The sequence below is a fragment of the Halichoerus grypus genome, chromosome 4 (genome assembly GCF_964656455.1).
Source record: "Halichoerus grypus chromosome 4, mHalGry1.hap1.1, whole genome shotgun sequence".
Lineage (NCBI taxonomy): Eukaryota > Metazoa > Chordata > Mammalia > Carnivora > Phocidae > Halichoerus > Halichoerus grypus.
Window position 1 is genome coordinate 95179122 of NC_135715.1, and position 7783 is coordinate 95186904.

General features: G+C 43.2%; 1 pseudogene; it reads left to right on the forward strand.

Moving 5' to 3' along the window:
- The first annotated feature begins 6713 nt into the window (after positions 1 to 6713).
- Positions 6714 to 7223, forward strand: LOC144381496 (small ribosomal subunit protein eS24 pseudogene; annotated as a pseudogene).
- The last annotated feature ends 560 nt before the right edge of the window (positions 7224 to 7783 follow it).

Below are 7783 nucleotides of genomic sequence, written 5' to 3' on the forward strand. Positions count from 1 at the left end.
TCTTTGAATGTGTAATGTGTGCTCTGGTCTGTCAGCATCCTTCTCCAGAGGCAATCAGCATTACCAGCTTATTTTATGCTTTCTAGTTTATGGGTGGGGTGTGTGTGTGTGGGTAACGCACACATATATATATATATCTTTTATACAAGTGATGGGATCCATCACACTTTTACATCTTGCCACTTTTACTTAATAAATGCAGGAGGCAATTTATATTGTAAATGTAGATCTTCACTAGCTTCCTTTTAAATATATCTCTTTAATTAAAACAGTCACTATATAACAACACAATTGGAGTTGAGGTAGAGCAAAAATCATGAGAGGCATTTGAACAGTTGGAGTTCAGAATACACTGGTCTCCCCTCTATATTATTCTGTCACCTCCCCTGACCACCCAGCCTTATCCATAAGTGGTCCTCTGGACCTGCTTGAATAGCTCTACTGATGGAGAACTCACTTCCTCTAGCCTGAGGTGGTGAGGCTGTCATCCTGAGCCTTCTCCTCTTCATCAAACCAAAATCTCTCCCATTTCAGCTTGCTGAAATCCCGTGATCTCACCTTACCAGAATTTAAAATCTATTTCATCCATTTGGACACTTAATAGCAACCACTCAACAGTGTTTCATAACCATATCATAGGAGGCTGCCTTGCCCTTTTAACTTAATTTTCAGTTTCTGAAAAGCAGGGAACGAAGCCTGGGTCTCTCTCGCGTCCCCTTCCAGTGCCTGCCACAGGGCATCCCACAATGCACCTGGATAACATCTTATCTCCCAGGTCATTCCTTCCTCCACAGAGCCTTTCCTAACACTCCACCCCCAGAATTTTTCCAGTCATTGTAAATGTTTGTGAACTGTATTCCCCATGGACATTGCAAAGCCTGCCATTGTTTTCAAATATATGTATTGGGTGAATAAAGAAATGGACAGATGAATACTAAGAAGGAAATCAACTGTAGCTTTTCCTTGAAAGGCAGTGATGACAGATAGGGTAGTATTATATTTCTCAAGGGGATCTTGTGGAATCCAAATGCTGGAGACGTTCTCCTCCAGGACCCCCAAGACACTGACTGGGCCACCGCTTGCCATGTTTAGCAGTCCTAGGGCTCCATTCACAGAACACCTAATCATGACCAAAGCTTCACAAACACCAAGTTGGAAGTTAACTTTCTAGGCCATGCAGATTTCAGGAAAGCAGGTCTTAGAGGGATTTCATCAAAGTCCTCAAGAACCAGAGGGAAGAAAACTAACCTTTATTATGCTCCCATTTTGTGCTGGCAATGGAGTTTGAGGTGAGAGACGAGCTTTCCCTCTTGCAAGGATGAAGAACGGAGTCCTGGAACCAGCCCTAAAGAACACTCCTCTTGCCTGACCCTCTGCCCACAACCTGCCCATGACTCTATGCTGGAATTGTCAGCTAACCAACCAACAAGCATTTCCTGAGAACGTACTAGTTACAGAAAGACCAGTTCGGTTTTCTCAACACTCAAGATAGCAGTATACAATGAATTTCCACAAACAGCTAAACAGTACTGTAAAGGAAACACCTAAGACAGTCCCGCGAGATTACTGTGGTGGGGGGAGCACAGGACTTGAAGGACAAAGCGTGTGAACCCTGGCTTTGTCACTCTCAGCTGTGTGACCTTTGCCAAGTGTACTTCACCTCTCTCAACTTTATCCCTGCACTGAAAGTAATAATGCTGCCTCACCATTGCCCTGAGGATTAGATGAAACTTGGTAAGATTACAAACCCGAAAGTGGGCAGAGACTGCCTGTGGACTTTAGAAGGAGATGGGCTGAAAATAGGGCACGGAAGGGAGATGTGGAAAAGAAGGGAAAGTGTCTGCCATTGGCAGAGGGAGAGGTCACCCACATGGTACAAAGGAGGACCCTTGACATGTCCATAATTGCTTACTCATCCTCTTATTCTTATCACTCCACAAACATTCAGTGAGCATCTATGAATGGTGACCAAATCACCACAAAGCCTGCACTCATGGAGCTTAACGGTTTAACAGGGATACAGACACATAAAGAATTGACTCGAATTCAGTGGGCTCGGGCTCCAAGGTGAGGGGTGGGGCACATGGGAGTGGCTCCTAATCCAGGCAGGTGTGTTAAAATCAGGTGGCAGCTTTCTGAGACAAGTAGAGTCATCCAGGCTGGGGTGGGGTGGGGCAGAGGGGGTGGAGGTGGAAGTTTCTAGAAATTTCCTATAGGCTGATGCCTACACTTTCTCAGAGAGTACAAGGGAAGAAGTGACCAGAAGACAGAGCCTCATAAATCACGGTAATGAATTTGGACCATACCATACAAACCAACATATATCAGATTCGCACTTTGAGAAAGCAGAATGGGTTGGAGGAGGGCAAGATAGAGATGAGGAAACAAGCCAGGAAAGACTTGCAGGAAACTAACTAAGGGAGAGACTATAGGAGACCGGGGGAAGCAGAGAGAGGTTTAGAGAATGTGACTCAAGCATTCATGAAAGATTGAAGGACAGGTGACAAAGGAAAGATATCAGCAGTGGTCCCTGGGTGTCCGCCTTAGGCAGTTAGGTAAAAGGTGGTGCCAGCGACTGATACGAGGTTTCGAGGGGAGATACTGAAATTAATTTTGGATATGTCAAGACTGAGGTTCTTGTGATATATCCAAGTATAGTTGTCCAAGAGCAGATGAAGATGTGGATCCCAAATCAGGAAAGTTCTAGATTGGAGACAGAAGTTTGGGAGTATCTAGATGATAAGTGGCTGCTGGCCTGGTGACAAGACCTCCCAGAGAGTAAGAACAAAGAGGGGGAGAGGAGAGCTGGCAGAGAACCCTCTAAGAGGTGGGCTGAAGAAGGGACTCAACTCAGGAGACTGCCAGTCAGCTGGAGAGGCAGGAGACAGCCCCACTGAGAGTACAGCATGACAGAAGCCAGGAAGGGAGAGGGTGAGATAAGACTTTAGAAGTATTTATTGGAGAGGGCAAAGTGGAAGTCTTGGTAACTGGGCAAGTTCCTGAGGAATCCAGATCGCCAGTGCTGAGAGGCAGGTGAGAGATGGTGGGGGAGGAGACAGCAAGTGCAGGCAAAACTGACCAGGAACTTACTATGACAATTAAGATGAAAGATAAGGAAGTACCTGGACAGGGATGAGTACAGGGAGGATTTTGAGAATGATTATTTTTTTTAAGGTGGGAGAGTCTCAAGCATGTCCTAATATTCGTAAGAAAAAAACAATGGGAAGAAAAGGTTAAAAAAATATACAGAAGAGAGGAGGGAAATAATGATAGAGGAGAGTCTTGAAGGAAATGGATGGAAATAGGATCCAGGAGGTATTTCACTGGAATAAAAATGAAAGAAGATGCTGTATCAATTAGAAATATCGTTCAGGCTCAAGTAACAGTAAATCCTCCAGGACTGTGATTTGAACTCAAATTTTACAAGTCACAAGGTAGCTTTTCACTGTCATCAGTTAAGGAGCTCAACAGCGCCAGGGCTCAGAACTAATAACTCCGTGATTTGCCTCATGGTTGCAAGATGGCTGCAGTAGCTCTAAGCATTGCATCCTTAAATGACCAGTTCACAGTCAGGAAGCAGGGGTTGTTAAGGGGCAGAGTTTCTCCTCACAATTACTCCCTCTTAAAACAAAGAAAAATATATCCTAGAAGCCCTCCAGAAGACTTCTCGATACATCATATTACCTATAACTGGGACTTAAGAGTTATCCCCAGGCAAGGCTGGATCCACTTCCCAGAGCTGAAGGCATCTCCACCCCGGCAAAATTAAGACTGCAATGGCAAAGAAGAAAGGGGTGGCTTTAGTTTGGAAATAGCAGTGTCTGCCTCCGAGGTACAGGTAAGGTAGGTCGGTAGGTTTGGGAGCCGAGAGTTGAATGAATTCTTATTAAATGTATTTTCCCTGCAGGTTTGTCGTCTGCTCAGAGTGAGTGGGAAGAGCTGGTGGGATGTGAGGTCTGACAAGAGTGAAGAGATTTAAGATAGCCACTATGGAGAAGAGAGCATGAACCAACCAACGAAACCTCTAAAATTCCAAGGAGGCCTCAGCAGCGAGAAGGCTCGGGAAGGAAATTATGGATCAAAGGAAAGAAGGGAGGGAGAAAAGATCTGCTAAGTGATAGCTCTGACCCATGTGCTCACATACACGAGGGTTTCCCAACCTTGGCACTATTGGCATTCTGGGTCCATGGATTCTTTGTTGTGGGGGAGGGGGCTCTCCTGTGCATTGCAGGATGCAGCACCTCTGGATTCTCCCCACTGGATGCCAGTAGCATACACACACACACACCCCAGCTGTGACAACCAAGAATGTCTCCAAACATTGCCAAATGTCCCTTGGGGGGGCAAGATGGTCCCAGTTGAGAACCACTGATATACACTATTTTATTTAATCCTGTAGATCAAGGATTGTGGTCCTGCTTTCAGGGATGAGATTAAATGCCCAAGGACACACAACTAAGAACAGATGGAGTCAAAAATTCAAACCGAGTCTGCTGGAGACACAGTCTTCCCTCTGGCCCTGAGTCCCACAGCCCGCAATGCACCACCAACACCACCACCAAGCAGGAACTCAGTACCCTCGGTCCTGGCCTCCCTCTTCCTGCTGGGGTTCTACACTCCATAGAGTCGCTTTCAGTAGTGATCTGTTTTCCGGAAAGAATTAGAGAGAACTCATAAAAATTAAATCTTTACAAGAGCTCTATACGTTCTTTTCCAGGAAGTCCAATCATTCGGGTGAAAAATGTGGCAACATTTTCCCAAGGACTTGGAGCGGGAAACCACCATCCAAAAAGGAAAATCTTTCAAATTGGAATGTGCTCTAGGCTGCCTCTTTAAATGAAAAACGTCATATGCCTGGGAAACATTATAGCTGCCAAAGTAATACGAGGGTCTCGCTGTAATAATGATAGCGTCAACTCCATGCTGCTCTTCATCCCCGAGACTCCAGAAAGGGCCTTAAAAAATGAAATTTTATACAAGTGCACACAAACACACACACCATTGGAAAAATTCACACATATATCACTTTGTCCACCTCTCTAATGAAGGTGGAATGCGGTGGCAGATGTTTCACAGCTGCCTGATACTCACCCTCCAGCAGTTTAGGACAGGAAGCCAAGGACACTCGATCCAAGAGGAATTGCAGGGAGAGTCCAGGGAGGTAAAATCCAATCCTGCAAATTGGGATTCAGCCAAATGCATGGAGTACCCCTCCACATCATTGCCTCATCCCTTACTCCAAGAGACCGAATGAAGAAAAACGACAGGCATTTATCTGCATCCAATGGGCCATGCTGGCCCCGTGAAGACAGCTGGAACTAGAGAAGTTTCCTAACACTTGAGGCATACATGCTGTACGTACAGCCCGAAGCCCAGCTCAATGAGGTCAAGGTTATAGGTGTGGTCCCCAGTCCAGTTAAATATCGTAACTCTGTTGAATAGCCATTGGCTATATCCCTATTGTATAGATGGCCGCCAGCCCACTAGAGGATAAATCTTTTCATAAACAATGCCTCACTGATGTATGTGGGTGGGAGGGGTAGGGGAGCACAGGGATCCGGGAGGGCATCTTGTCTACCGAGGTCAGACGGTGCATACAAAGTAAAGTGAAAGGAACCACTATCTGGGGAGCATCTTGCTCAGGGCATAGCTTTTCCCTGAACTTTACAAATGAAGAAAACTGAGACTTTGCAGAGTTTAAGTAGTGTGCTGGGCTTATACCCCCAGTGAGTCAGATTCAAGCTCAGGTCTACCAACCTCAAAATGAATACATCTGTGCTACCATCATATCAGGATTTAGGCCATTGCTAACAGCCCAGAAATCTTTTGTGCCTCGTCCAAGTCATTACCCACCCGATTCTCCAGGTAACTGCTGTTATTCCTTCTGTTATATAGATTAAATTTTGCCTGGTTTTGAACTACATATAAATGGAATCATGTAACATGTATTCTTTGATATCTGACTTTTTTTGCTCAATGATTTGTGAGATTCATCCATGTTTTTGTGATAACAGAAAGTTGTTCCCTCCCATTGCTATGTAAGACTCTATTGTGTGGGTATATTATTATTTCTTTATCTATTTTACTGTTCACTGGCATTTGGGTTGTTCCACTTAGGGAGATTATGGATGATTAATATTGCTACTGACTTTCTTGGCATCTCTTTTGGTGCTCACATGTTTACACATCTATACTTAGGAATAAAATTATTGAATCAAAGGATACACATTTGTTCACTTTTAGTAGATAATGTCAAGTTGTTTTCCAAAGTGTTGTACTAATTAACACTCCCACCAACAGTATGTGAAGGCTCTTTTTGCTCCACATTCTCCAAAACTGATATTTTGAGTTTCTTTTACATTGTAACCATTCTGATGGCTGTATAGTTGTATCACACTGTGGTTATAAGTTACTTGGTAATTAATGAACTTGAGGGCTTTTCCATATATTTATTGGCCACTTGGACCATTCCCTCTTTCATGATGTAGTAGTCTGTTCTTATATGTTGATTTGTAGATCTCTGTTCTCTGTGCAAAAGTTCTTTGACATAAATATTGCAAATATCTTCTCTCATGCTGTGGCTTCTTTGTTCAATCTCTTTGGTGTCGCTTAGTTTTTTTTTGTTGTTGTTGTTGTTGTTTTTAGCCCCAAATCAGTGCAGCTTTTATTGCATCTTTAAAATACCATAAAGGGCTCTTTTCCTCCCCGGCTGCTTGAAGCTTGGCTGCCATCATGAACGACACAGTAACTATCTGGACCAGGAAGTTCATGACTAACCGACTTACTTCAGCAGAAACAGATGGTCATTGATGTTCTTCACCCTGGAAAGGCAACAGTACCTAAGACAGAAATTCGGGAAAAACTAGCCAAAATGTACAAGACCACACCAGATGTCATATTTGTGTTTGGATTCAGAACCCATTTTGGTGGTGGCAAGACAACTGGCTTTGGCATGATATATGATTCCTTGGATTATGCAAAGAAAAATGAACCCAAACACAGACTTGCGAGACATGGCCTGTATGAGAAGAAAAAGACATCAAGAAAACAGTGAAAGGAACGCAAGAACAGAATGAAGAAAGTCAGGGGGACTGCAAAAGCCAATGTTGGTGCTGGCAAAAAGTGAGCTGGAGATTGGACAACAGAAGGAGTAAAGATGCTGCAGTGGCTTTATCTGGTTGTGCAGATTTTTCATGAGAGGATCAATAAACTAAGAATGTTAACGTGAAAAAAAAAATAAAATAAAATACCATAAAGAAGTCTGAAAAATCATCTGACATCTTGCTGTTGCTGTCACTGGACAACTTAGCTCTTATTCATCAGCCTGCCAAACTGTTCCTTTTCCAGAAACAGATACCATCCCCAAATTTTCTGATATCCTTGTTTTTAAAGGTTGTGGTTTGCTGAATCAAATGAGCTGTGTTGTTAATTTTAATGATTTTCATGAAGTCTAGTTCATCAGGTTTTTGGCATGATTTTGTATCTGATTTAAAAAAAAATATTTGCCACCTAAGGAGATAAAGATATTCTCTTATGCTATTTTCTAGAATATTTATTGTTTACCTTTCATATTTGGATTTGTAGTACACATGAAAAAAAATTTTGCATACAATGTAAGGTAGGAATTAATTATTTTTCTCCAAATGGACATCCAATTAACCTAGAACCAATTGGGTTTTTTTTAAGATTTTATTTATTTATTTGACAGAGAGAGACACAGTGAGAGAGGGAACACAAATAGGGGGAGTGGGAGAGGGAGAAGCAGGCTTTCTGCAGAGCAGGG